A 14583-nucleotide genomic window follows, 5' to 3' on the forward strand; every position below is an offset into this window, starting at 1 on the left:
TGTTCACTGCAGCACTGTTCACAATAGTCAAGATGTGGAAACAATCTAAACGTCCGTTAAAGGATGAATGGATAAAGAATATGTGGTACATATATACAATGGAATATTATTCAGCCTTAAAAAAGAAGGAAATCCTGGGTTTCCCTGGTGGCGCAGTGGTTGAGAGTCCGCCTGCCAATGCAGGGGACACGGGTTCGTGCCCCGGTCCAGGAAGATCCCACATGCCGCAGAGCGGCTAGGCCTGTGAGCCATGGCCGCTGAGCCTGCGTGTCTGGAGCCTGTGCTCCGCAACGGGAGAGGCCACACAGTGAGAGGCCCGCATACTGCAAAAAAATAAAAAAGGAAAAAAAAAAAGAAGGAAATCCTAAAAACATTTGACAACATGGTGGAGTCTTGAGGACATTATACTAAGTGAAATAAGTCAGTTACAGAAGGACAAATACTCTATGATTCTACTTATATAAGGAATTTAAATAATGAAACTCATAGAAGCAGAAAGCAGAACAGTGCTTGCCAGAGGCAGGCTGTAGGGGAAAATGAAGAGCTGCTAATCAATAGGTTTAAGGCTTCAGTAATGCAAAATGAATAAGTTCTAGATCTGCTGTATAGCATCATGACTATAATTAACAGTATTGTACTACACACTTAAAAATCTCTGAAGAGAGTAGATCTCATGTTAAGTGTTCTTACCAAAATAAAATAAAAATAAAAATTTAATTTAAGAACTACCCTGTGAGAGGGATACTGTTATCCCCATTTTATGGATGAGACAAGGGAATCATAAATGTTAAGTAACTTGCCCAGAAGCCACAGTAGTAGAACTAGGAACTAGAATCGAGACTTCTCGGGGCTTCCCTGGTGGTGCAGTGGTTGAGAATCTTCCTGCTAATGCAGGGGACACGGGTTCGAGCCCTGGTCTGGGAAGATCCCACATGCCGCGGAGCAACTGAGCCCGTGAACCACAACTACTGAGCCTGCGCGTCTGGAGCCTGTGCTCCACAAAAAGAGAGGCCGCGATAGTGAGAGGCCTGTGCATTGCAATGAAGAGTGGCCCACGCTTGCCACAATTAGAGAAAGCCCTCCCACAGAAATGAAGACCCAAAACAGCAAAAATTAATTAATTAATTAATTAATTTTAAAAAAGTCTCCATTCTTTATTAAAAAAAAAAAAAGACTGACTTCTCTGCCTCTCCCTCTCCCTCTGTCTCTCACAGTACTGTATTGCACTGTCCCTTACATATACTTAATATACATATACCCATGTGGCCACCACCCAGATCAAAATCAGAGCACTTCCATTCCTTTATGCCCCTTTCCAGCAAATACCCACTCCCTCTAACTTCCGAGGTAACCAATATTCTGACTTCTATCCTCATAGATTTGATTAGAACTTCAAAATCAAATTCTTGATCCCTATTCTTGAACTTCATATGAATGGAATCATACTCTTGTTTCTGGCTTCTTTTGCTCAATACAGTACGTCTAAGATCTATCCACATTGTTGTATGTATCAGGAGTTTGTTCCTTTTTATTGCTGAATAGTATATGATTTTATGAATATACCACCTAATTTATTTATCCATTCTCCTGTTGATAAATATTTAGGTTGTTTCCAGTTTTAGGTCATTTTGAATAATACTATCATGAACATTTTTCTTAGGTAGGAATATATTTAACATTATTAAATACTGCCAAATCATTTAGTTTCTCCATGTCCTTGTCAACACATGGAATTGTCAGTCTTTTCATTTTAACCATTAGAGTGAGTGTGAGAAATACCTCTTTCTGATTTCAGAGCCTGTGCAGCATCATCAAGCTCTGGATCTGAGCAACTGCTACATCCATGGGTCTCTGGCTTGGGTGGGAACAAGTGGCCTAAGTACCACTTACATGCTGGCAGCAAGAATGGAACGTGGCTCCCCAGGACAGCTGGTTTCCAGGAAGCTGCCTCCTCCATCATTTCTGAGGGGTATCCACCAACTTCAAGATTGAGTGTACATATGTCATTTTCTAGGAAAAGCTCTCTTAGAGAAAGCTCTCCTGTGGCTTCTGGTACAAGGGTGTGCCAAGTGTGTGGCCAGTGTGGTCAGAGCCTACTGTGATGTTGGCCTGTTCTTCTTTGCTAACAACTTGGAGTGGTTCAAGCCAGAACATCAGAACGCTCTCAAGGATAGGGCCTGGCCCAGGAAGCACTGTAGCCTGAAGCATAAAAACCCTAGAACTATGTTGCAGCTTGGCCTCCTCTTGTAATGTGGACTTGGGCAAGTCATTTAGCCTTTCTGTGACTCAGTTTATTCAATTATTAAATGGGCAGCTATATAGCTGCTCTATAGCTCACACAAGGTTCTTCAGAGGCTTCTTACTCTTCCTAGGGTGTCTTTCTCCAGCCCATCTTCTTCCCATGTCCCCTGTGTCTCCACCACACTGACCAATTTAATGTTCATGAGCAGGATAGCCTCTTTCACTCCTCTAGATTTTTTTTTAAATTAATTAATTTATTTATTTTTGGTTGTGTTGGGTCTTCGTTTCTGTGCAAGGGCTTTCTCTAGTTGTGGCAAGCAGGGGCCACTCTTCATCGCGGTGTGCGGGCCTCTCACTACCGTGGCCTCTCCTGTTGCGGAGCACAGGCTCCAGATGCGCAGACTCAGTTGTGGCTCACGGGCCCAGTTGCTCCGCGGCATGTGGGATCTTCCCAGACCAGGGCTCGAACCCGTGTCCCCTGCATTAGCAGGCAGATTCTCAACCACTGCGCCACCAGGGAAGCCCACTCCTCTAGATTTTTATAAAAGGTGTTTTCATACAAGGTATTCTCTTCCTGTGGAATACCCTTCCTCACCTTGTCCAAATGGCAACCACCTCCTCATTCTTTAAGACTGAGCATAAGCACCATTTCCTCTGCGAAACGCTCCCTGGTCATTCTTTGACTCTCCTGGCAGATGGAGACCCCCATAACACTTAGTGTTATACATCTTCTCACATCGCACTGTTTTCTTGTGAGTCTTCTCCACTAGACCATGAGCTACTTAAGAAGAAAATCCTCTGGGGAATTCCCAGGAGGTCCAGTGGGTTGGGACTTGGCACTCTCACTGTGGAGGGCCCAGGTTTGATCCCTGGTCAGGGAACTAAAATCCCACAAATCATGCAGTGTGGCCGAAAAAAAAAAAAAAAAAAATAAGGCAAAGGATTTGAATAGACATTTCTCTAAAGGAGTCATACAAATGGTCAATAAGCACATGAAAAGATGATCAGCCTCATTAGTTATTAGGGAAGTGCAAATCAAAACTAAAAAGTTAGGTGCCACTTACTAGAATGGCTAAATTAAAAAAAATTCTTTTTTACTTTAAAAAGTGAAGAAAAACTTCTAGCACTGTGTCAGGCTGATAGCGGTTGCTCAGTAAATATTTACTGGATGAATGAATAAATCTTGAATGAAAAGGAAGTACGGAAATAGTAAAAAAAAAAAAAAAAGGAAATTAACCCTTTATTATTATATATATAAAAGAAATATATACATATTGCAAAATATTCAAGCAATAGAAATAAATGTTTCCCTTAATCCACCCCATACTCAGGGATAGCTCTATAAGCAGTTTGCTCTGAGACCTTTTTCTATACATATACAAATTTTTTCTCAGATTTTCTGAGCCTGTTTTTTACTTATTATATTATAAACACCCGTTAGTAATTTAAAAAAATTTTAGTTTATTTTATTTATTTATTTTTGCCTGCGTTGGGTCTTCATTGCTTCGCGTGGACTTTCTCTAGTTGTGGCGAGCGGCGGCTACTCTTTTTGGCTGTGCGTGGGCTTCTCATTGCAGTAGCTTCTCTTGTTGCAGAGCATGGGCTCTAGGCATGCGAGCTTCAGTAGTTGTAGCACGCGGGCTCAATAGTTGTGACTCGGGCTCTAGAACACAGGCTCCGTAGTTGTGGCACACAGGCTTGGTTGCCCCGCGGCATGTGGGATCTTCCCAGACCAGGGCTTGAACCCATGTCCCCTGCATTGGCAGGCAGATTCTTAACTACTGTGCCACCAGAGAAGTCCCTTTTAGTAATTTTTTAAAAAAATACTATTCAAACAGAAGTTGAAAGAACAAGTCTCAGACTTGGTAAATAGGTCAGGGAGAGGAACCTAAAGAGTGAGTTTTCTTTTCCGTTCACCCCTCTGAAAATCCTAAAAAGTCCCTTGTTCATCCATTCCTTTATTCATTTTAATTACAAAACTCACATCTGTGCACTGTAATAAATTCAGACAATACAGAAATGTATAAATAAAAACATAAACGTCTTCCATATATGGAAGTATATATGTGTGTGTACAATTTTAAAAAAGAAAAAGAAGGCTGTACTATTTGTGTTCTGTAACTTGCTTTTTTCACCTAGTAGCTCATGGACATCTTTCTACATCAGTAAATATATATCTACCCCGTCCTTTTTGATGCTTGCATAGTATTCCATTAAATGATACACCATGATTTAGATGTTTTCTACCTTCGGCTAATGCAATATATCTGTTCCATAAACACTTACTGAGCACCAATAGGAAAGATTAAATAACAGTGTGGACCTTGCAATGACAGGTTTATCCCAGGATGCTGTGGGAGCCCAGAGGGGACACACAGACTGGGACGCCTGTATTTGACAGCAGCACCTGCAGTAACAAGAGTGGAACTTGAAAGCATGACTCGAAAAGGCCAGCTGCCCAGCACTCTTCCTCCCACACAGGTCTTGCATTTCATTGGCTGGAACAAGGCAGGATCCAGGACCCCCAGAGAGAGCTTCTGGAACGTGAGCTGAATGGAACAAGTATGATTTGCTTTAGATGAACAGATTGGTTTTACAGAAACAGGAAATTTCTCTCATACTTTAAGTCCTAAAATAGAATAAATATGCTGGGATGCACAGGGATTTGGGGAATTTGGTTAACTTTGTGAAGTACATTTTTGAAGTGTATTTTGAATCTGGCAATCTCAACGTGAGCTGTTACACACTTCTCAAAAAGACTCGTATTGAAAATCAAGGCATGGCCACAATCAAGGAATGTTCACACAGTAATAGAGTGGAGGGAAGAAAACACCTCTAAGCATTGCTGGTCTCAAAGGTACAGGAAATGGAACCCTTCCTGCTCTGTTAGGGAGACTGTAAATCAGGCAGCCTAGAGGACCAAGCACGGCCTGGCCCAGCCTTCCTCCTTAGCCTCGCTTCTGGATTATTTCCCTGACACTGGCCCTCATGTTCCTCCAACTCAGCACACTGTCCACCTCAGGGCCTCCAAACAGGCCTTCCCTTTGTCTGGAAGGCCCCTTATCTCCCATTTATCTCCCGGACCCCCACTCTTCCTATTCTTATTCATCCTTGAATTCTCAGCCTGATGGAGGCTGTCTCTGAACCCCCAGTATAAATTAGGTTCCTCTGTCTACATTCTCCAACAAACTTTTCTTTTCTTTCAGAGAAGTTACAATTGCAATAATATTGGTTTGTGTGATTATTTGTTTAGTGATAACGTCCTCTACTAGGAACTCTGTCTGTTTTATTCATAGCTGAATTCCTAGGGTCTCATAAATGTCTGATGCAAAATAGTACCCAATAAATATTTGTTGAATGAACAAATGCCTTTACAGGGCGATTTCTTTCAAAATTGTAAATGTGTGACTCAATAGTCCCACGGAAAGAATCTCTCCCACAGAAATAGCATGACTGCCCAAGATACAGGTGCAAGTATGTGCATAGATGCATTTGTATTAGCAGAGGCTTAGAAAATGCCTACATTATGGTACATCATTCAATGGAATACTATGTAACCATTCAAAGGAATGACAAATATATACATTTACTGATATGAAAAATTTCAAGGGAGAAATGAATCGGTGGAGCACAGAGGATATTTAGGGCAGTGAAATTACGCTGTATGATATGAAAATGGTGAATATATGTCACTATACATTTGTCAAAACCCATAGAATGTACAACACCAAGAGTGAACCCTAATGTCAACTATGGACTTTGGGTGATTGCGATGTGTCAGCACAGGTTCATCAATTGTAACAAATATACCGCTCTGGTGGGGGATGTTGATACTGGAGTAGGGAGTATATGGGAAATCTCTGTACCTTCCACTCAATTTTGTTGTAAATTTAAAACTTTTCTTTAAAAAAGTCTATTTTTGAAAACGTGCTTGAGCCATATATGGGGGATTTCTACTTTTTTACTTACACATTCATATTTTCTAAATTTGTTAGAGGGCACATCTATTAATTACTTTTGTAATTAAGAAATACTAAAGATCAAAAGAGAAAGGAAGATAAAAACCTTCCACAAAGTAGGCATAGAGGGAACTTACCTCAACATAATAAAGGCCATATATGACAAACCCACAGCCAACATCGTTCTCAATGGTGAAAAACTGAAAGCATTTCCACTAAGATCAGGAAGAAGACAAGGTTGCCCACTATTACCACTATTATTCAACACAGTTTTGAAAGTTTTAGCCACAGCAATCAGAGAAGAAAAAAAAATAAAAGGAATCCAATCAGAAAAGATGAAGTAAAACTGTCACTGTTTGCAGATGACATGATACTATACATAGAGAATCCTAAAGATGGTACCAGAAAACTACTTGAGCTAATCAATGAATTTGGTAAAGTAGCAGGATACAAAATTAATGCACAGAAATCTCTTACATTCCTATACACTAACGACGAAACATCTGAAAGAGAAATTAAGGAAACAATCCCATTTACCACTGCAACTAAAAGAATAAAATACCTAGGAATAAACCTACATAAGGACACAAAAGACCTGTATGCAGAAAACTATAAGACACTGAGGAAAGAAAATAAAGATGATACAAACAGATGGAGAGATATACCATGTTTTTGGATTGGAAGAATCAACGCTGTGAAAATGACTATACTACCCAAAGCAATCTACAGATTCAATGCAATCCCTATCAAATTACCAATGGCATTTTTCACAGAACTAAAACAAAAAATTTCACAATTTGTATGGAAATACAGAAGACCCCGAATAGCCAAAGCAATCCTGAGAAAGAAAAACAGAGCTGGAGGAATCAGGCTACATGACTTCAGACTATACTATAAAGATACAGTAATCAAGACAGTATGGTACTGGCACAAAAAGAGAAATATAGATCAATGGAACAGGATACAAAGCCCAGAGGTAAACCCATACACATATGGTCAACTTATCTTTGACAAAGGAGGCAAGAATATACAATGGAGAAAAGACAGCTTCTTCAATAAGTGGTGCTGGGAAAACTGGACAGCTACATGTAAAAGAATGAAATTAGAACACTTCCTAACACCATACACAAAAATAAACTCAAAATGGATTAAAGACCTAAATGTAAGGCCAGACATTGTAAAACTCTTAGAGAAAAACATAGGCAGAACACTCTATGTCCTTTTTGACCCACCTCCTAGAGAAATGGAAATAAAACCGAAAATAAATAAATGGGACCTAATGTAACTTAAAAACTTTTGCACAGCAAAGGAAACCATAAACAAGATGAAAAGACGACCCTCAGAATGGCAGGAAATATTTGCAAACGAATCAGTGGACAAAGGATTAATCTCCAAAATATACACGCAGCTCATGCAGCTCAATATCAAAAAAACAAACAACCCACTCCAAAAATGGGCAGAAGACCTAAATAGACATTTCTCTAAATAAGATATACAGATTGCCAACAAACACATGAAAGGATGCTCAACACCACTAATCATTAGAGAAATGCAAATCAAAACTACAATGAGGTATCACCTCACACTGGTCACAATGGCCATCATCAAAAAATCTAGAAACAATAAATTCTGGAGAGGGTGTGGAGAAAAGGGAACGCTCTTGCACTGTTGGTGGGAATGTAAATTGATACAGCCACAATGGAGAACAGTATGGAGGTTCCTCAAAAAACTAAAAATAGAACTACCATATGACCCAGCAATCCCGCTACTGGGCATATACCCTGAGAAAACCATAATTCAAAAAGAGTCATGGGGCTTCCCTGGTGGCACAGTGGTTGAGAGTCCACCTGCTGATGCAGGGGACACGGGTTCGTGCCCCGGTCCGGGAAGATCCCACATGCCGCGGAGCGGCTGGGTCTGTGAGCCATGGCCGCTGAGTCTGCGCGTCCGGAGCCTGTGCTCCACAACGGGAGAAGCCACAACAGTGAGAGGCCCACATACCACAAAAAAAAAAAAAAAAAAAAAAGGAGTCATGTACCACAATGTTCATTGCAGCTCTATTTACAAGAGCCAGGACATGGAAGTAACCTAAGTGTCCATCGACAGATGAATGGATAAAGAAGATGTGGCACATATATACAATGGAATATTACTCAGCCATAAAAAGAAACAAAACTGAGTTATTTGTAGCAAGGTGGATGGACCTAGAGACTGTCAAACAGAGTGAAGTAAGTCAGAAAGAGAAAAACAAATACCATATGCTAACACATATATATGGAATCATAAAAAAAAAAAAGAAAGGTTCTGAATAATGTAGGGGGAGGACAGGAATAAAGACGCAGACATAGAAAATGGACTTGAGGGCATGGGGAGGGGGAAGGGTAAGCTGGGACGAAGTAAGAGAGTGGCATGGATATATATATATATATATATATATATATATATATATATATATATATATATATATACACTACCAAATGTAAAATAGATAGCTAGTGGGAAGCAGCCACATAGCACAAGGAGATCAGCTCTGTGCTTTGTGTCCACCTGGAGGGGTGGGATAGGGAGGGTGGGAGGAAGACGCAAGAGGGAGGAGATATGGGGATGTATATATATGTATAGCTGATTAACTTTGTTATACAGCAGAAGCTAACACGCCATTGCAAAGCAATTATACTCCAATAAAGATGTTAAAAAAAAAGAGAGAGAAAGGAGGAATAAACACTATCAGTCTATACATACAGTCCACACTCTGCATCCCACACATGCCCAGTAACAGGCAGAATGTGAACATGCTCATAGCTCTCTGACCACCAATAAGAGTATCAGTGCTTCTCCCTGAACACCCACAGGACCACGCATTTTCACCGATGACCTCGCAGAGGGAGAGGAAGGCTGCTCATCTGCAGATTTGCTCAAACCTGGCCCTGGGAGAAATGGAGCCTGGGACCCAGTGGGGGTTGGAATCTGTGCAAGACATCCAGGGAAGTTTCTGTGCCTGGCACCCTGTTCTTTCAGGCAGACCCAGATGAGGTATTTTTCTCATAATTATAACATTTACACATTTTTATTTTAATATATTCAGACAATACAAAAAACTATAAAGAAAAGAATCAATAACCTATAGCATCCACATCCTAGTTATAATATGACCTAGAGTTAATAACATATTGGTGTAAATTCTCCCGAACTTTAAAATTCACACCTTTGTAAACACATATATATGCACATATATATGTGCATATAAACACATATGTATGCATACATCTTAGATATAATATATACCTGATTGATATATTTACTTATTTCCATTTCATTTTAAATGCCTTTGGACTGGAGCTTTTACCTTTTAAAAAATTTTATTTTGAAATAATTTTAGATTTACAGAAAATTTGCAAAGAGAGAGTTCCTGTCTGAACTTCACTCACCTTGCCCTAATATTAACACCTTACATACACCTAAGAATGATCCACTTGTCAAAACTAAGAAATTGGGCTTCCCTGGTGGCGCAGTGGTTGAGAGTCTGTCTGCCGATGCAGGAGACACGGGTTCGTGCCCCGGTCCGGGAAGATCCCACGTGCCGCGGAGCGGCTGGGCCCGTGAGCCATGGCCGCTGAGCCTGCACGTCCGGAGCCTGTGCTCCGCAACGGGAGAGGCCACAACAGTGAGAGGCCCGCGTACCACCAAAAAAAAAAAATCTAAAACAAAACTAAGAAATTAACATTAGTACTGTACTATAAACGTAAATTCAGACATTGTTCAGATTTTTGTGTACTTATGTCCTTTTTCTGGTCCAGGTTACCACATTGCATTGAGACAAATAAGTTTTTACAAATTTCACCTGCTTCTTAAATTGCTCCCTTTCTTTCCCCACATGTAGCACTAACCTGGGGTCAGAGTGCCTTCCTTCATTTTTCTATCACCTTGCTTTCAGGCCAATCATTTGCTTTCCTTATGTGCTTCTCCAAAGACTGCCTTTAAGGACCCCATAGATATGAGGTCTCCATGAAGATTCCTTTAGTCAAACAAATCCTGCTCACTGCCCCGTCTCTGCATAGACTGATTCCAGGAGCCAGAGGTTTGCCCATCAGGAGACATCTCACCCAGGACAGGACTGGATCCACTGTGTTCTGGCTTCCCTCAGTGTGCATCTTCCCTATACTTTCCACTGTAATTTCACTCCATGACTTCCCTGGGCATGTCACCTGCGGGCCTAACACTTTACCTGCTTTCTCATTCATACAATCCCTGCGTCACCTTAAAATGTCTCCAAGATGCCTGAAGCATTTTGTGATGATCTTTGTGGTCCTTCCTTTGAAATGTCTATCCAAACTTTATATAGCCACCAACTCTTCAAATCATTAGGGGAAGCTCCAGATGCCCTTATTTTTTATTTTTATTTTTTGCGGTACGCGGGCCTCTCACTGTTGTGGCCTCTCCCGTTGCGGAGCACAGGCTCCAGATGCGCAGGCTCAGCGGCCATGGCTCACAGGCCCAGCCGCTCCACGGCATGTGGGATCTTCCCGGACCGGGGCACGAACCCGTGTCCCCTGCATCGGCAGGCGGACTCTCGACCCCTGCACCACCAGGGAAGCCCAAGATGCCCTTATTTTTGACCATCTGTATGAAAAAAATTTTTTTTAATAATTTTTTTTTTTTTTTTTTTTTTTTGGCTGCGTTGGGTCTTCGTTGCTGTGCATGGGCTTTCTCTAGTTGTAGCGAGCGGGGACTACTCTTCACTGTGGTGCACGGGCTTCTCATTGCAGTGGCTTCTCTTGTTGTGGAGCACCAGCTCTAGGCACGTGGGTTTCAGTAGTTGTGGCATGCGGACTCAGTAGTTGTGGTGCACAGGCTTAGTTGCTCTGCAGCATGTGGGATCTTCCCAGACCAGCGATCGAACCTGTGTCCCCTGCATTGGCAGGCGGATTCTTAACCAGTGCCCCACCAGGGAAATCCCTGTATGAAGATTTTTGACAGCAATTTATTTTATGTCTCTGGCACAGAGAGTTGGACAAATCTCTTCAGTTGATGGTACATCATTTTGTCATTAGTAGATAGGTGCCCTCTCCTATTTTTTTCCCATTCATTCCCCTAACCATCTATTTTTCTCCCCACCCTATAAAGGGCACTCACTATAATATGTGTAATGTATGTCCACAGGTATATTGGTATTCCTAAAAGATACATAGTGCTCTTTTATGGATAGATGTGACTTCAGTCTACGTAAATGTTATTGTACCATAGATCTTATTGTATTTCTTCTTTACATGACACATGTTTTTAAGATTGATGTGTGGCTTTAAGTACCTCTGGTTCATTGTGCCTGGTGGCTACACAGTACTTCCAAGCATGCATCCACACATTTCACTGCTCCATTTCTCCAGGGATGACACCCAGGTTTGCCTCCACACACAATCTGCTGACAAATATACTTGTTTATGTTCCATTATAGGCCTGTTTGAGAGTTTTGGGCGAGCAATATACCCAAGAGTGGGATCATTGGCCTTTTGGGTATAACATATTTAATTCATGAAATAGAGTCAGATGGCTTCTAGAATTGTTCTACAAGTTTATACTCCCACCAGCAATGGTTCCGTTTTCTCCACATCCTTGCCAACACTTGGTAAGTGATATATGACTTGTCTAACTTTTGCCAATCTAATGATGCAAAGTGATATCATGTTTTAATTTGCATCGCTCAGAATGCTTCTAAGGTTAAGCATATCTTTACAAACTTGCCAGCTCTTCTGATTTCCCTTCTATGATTTCCTAATTTATCCATTGCTCACTTTTCCATTGGATTTCTGGTCTTTTTTCTTGTTGATCTTTGGGAGTTTCCTGTACATTGAAGGTAGTAATCCTGAGTCTGAGCAAATCTGATTCCTAGATACAGACTGCTCCAGAAATAGGTTTTTTCAATTACTATAAATATGGTTTTCCTCTTTACTATCCATTGATAAAGCCAACCACCGTTTTGTGGTTGAGCCACCATCTCCGTTCTGTGAAATCCACAACTGTGACAAGGCCCTGTACCATCAAGCAGCCCGGGCTGACCCGGGCATATGAGTAGAGGAACGGCATGATTTCAGAAACCCTGGGTAATATACAAAGCAAGAGAAACAGGCAGAACTGGGAGAGGCTGCTACCACTAGTGACTTAAGACCCAAAGTTCACACATAAGTGTTCTTAGTCCATATGAAACTCAGCTGCTTTTTCTACAGTTTAAAGTTTCCATCTGCAATGTTGAATGAGAAACAGAGTGAAGGGGGAAAGCAAGCTGTTGGGGTATAAACGGCTTTACTCATGATGACGACAACCTCTGTGTGTTTGAAGTGAGCCTTTGCCAGACCTAAAAGGCTCTATTTTCTCAATAACCTGATACCAGCTTCTGTCACTAGCCACGGCAGCTGCACTAAGCTGTGAGCTCCCGTGTGTTATTTTTATCCCCAATACTCACTGGGACCCACTTGGTCACCATTATGTTCAAAGAAGGGTTTGGGGGCCTGAACGCTACCATCTACCTCACAGGGATAAATGTCACATGCACAAGAAGAAGGATTTTCATTAACTGGCTGGGTAAGGCTCCCACTTGTCCTCAGAACAAGGTCCCTTAGTAAAAGCTGGGTCACAGAACTCAGCTGTGGCCAGGAGGCCTCAGCAAGTCTTCCTGGTCTCTCTCTCTAAATCGGAGGGGTCATGACCAGCTGTATGGAGGAGGATGGCTGCCCTTCTCAGAGAGGCCAGGCCCTTTGGTGGTCACTATATGGAGAAATAAGTCAGAAGAGAAGAAATTGAGTCATGAATCCCCACCCAGCAATAGAATATTTCTCTTCCTGGGTGCAGCCATCTTGCCTTCGGATCTGGACTGGCCTCCCATCCTCAGCACCACTATCAGAAGTTTGTTAAACCGGAGCATGGCATAAACAGCCTTGAGGTCGTCAGATCTTATCTTCTTTGAGTCCCTTCTGATACCAAGGCCCTCACACTGCCCATTAGGCAATTCCACCCAGCTTCCCAGCCAGAGTTCTGAACGCCACCTGATCCTTGGTCGCCTTTCACCCCTAACCCAGCAGAGGCCGCTAGAGTGATGCAGATGAAGCCAGAGTTGGCCAGAGCAGTGAAAGGAGGTCCCAGAGGCTGGCAGAATACCCTGTCCTCTACAAGCTCTGAGTCCAACCACCCAGCTGGGACAAGCACTCTGAGCCTCCTGCTTGGAGTTCCCTTTATCCTTCTCAGATGTGAAGATAGGGCCAGACTATTTCCATTTTATTATTTTTTAAAATATGTTTACTACCATATTTTTTGGCTCCTGATGTTTTTTAATTGCCAAAAAATAGTTACTAAATTGTGGTCTATTTCAAATATTTATACTTAGTAAATTAAAGCTTGTGACCCCCCCATACACACATACATACACACATGTAATGCAGCATAATGGTGCAATTCACAAGCCATATGAAAATAATAATAGTTTATAGCACACTACAGCTGGTGATCTGGTAATGGGACAAGTTTGGGATGCATGTTTTCTGCTAATCCCAGTGAGTGAGGCTGAGTGTAGCTCTTTGATGGATATAAAACCCTACACATTTAAGGTCTGTATTTGAGGCCCTTCATAAACGTGAGGCCCTAGCTAAATGGCCACTGGTCCACTGTCCCCTCTCCACCCTCACCATCCATGGACCAGGCTACAGTGAAATATGACACTAAGTGCAGAGTGGATAAGAGGAAGGTGGAGAAGGTTCAAGAGTTACTGGTCCCCCTCTTCCAGCTCCCAACCTGTCACCTCAGTGGAGAAATGCTCTCCGCTGGCCGGAGGAACATAGCTGGATGGCGAGGGGAAAGCTTCTCTGTACCTGGCTGTTCTCTGTACAAGCCTCCATTCCAGAGTTTCCACTCTGGTTCATTATTCCCTCCCCTTAGGCCCCAGACCCTTTTCCTGTGTTTGTGTTGTTTTTGTCAAAGCAGGAAGTCTTCCTGGAAATATTCCAGAAATCCAGCATCCTCCTCCTAACCCAGGGGACACTGGCTTCATGTGCGCCCCACAACCACACCTCAACTCTGGGCTAGAACAATGATGCCAGAACAACAGGAAGCCATCTTCCCAGGGACCCAGCATCTTGCCCTCAGAGTGAACATCAGCACTGGGCCTGCCTCTCTCCCTCAGCAACACTCAGAGCAACTCCTTGCAGTAGAAAACAATAATCAGGGAGGGAAAAATGTGAAGTTTTTTAAAGCAATTTGAAAAATGTGGAAGAGTGCTAGGAGGAAAACACTAGCCCATGTTTCCACAGTGCTGCTCTTCCTCATGCCCCTTTTTTCCACCCAGGACCTGAAGGCTGAGCACCATGACTACCCAACCAGATCTGCTGTGTCTGGTGGG

Source organism: Stenella coeruleoalba (genome assembly GCF_951394435.1).
Source record: "Stenella coeruleoalba genome assembly, chromosome: 16".
Classification (NCBI taxonomy): Eukaryota; Metazoa; Chordata; class Mammalia; order Artiodactyla; family Delphinidae; genus Stenella; species Stenella coeruleoalba.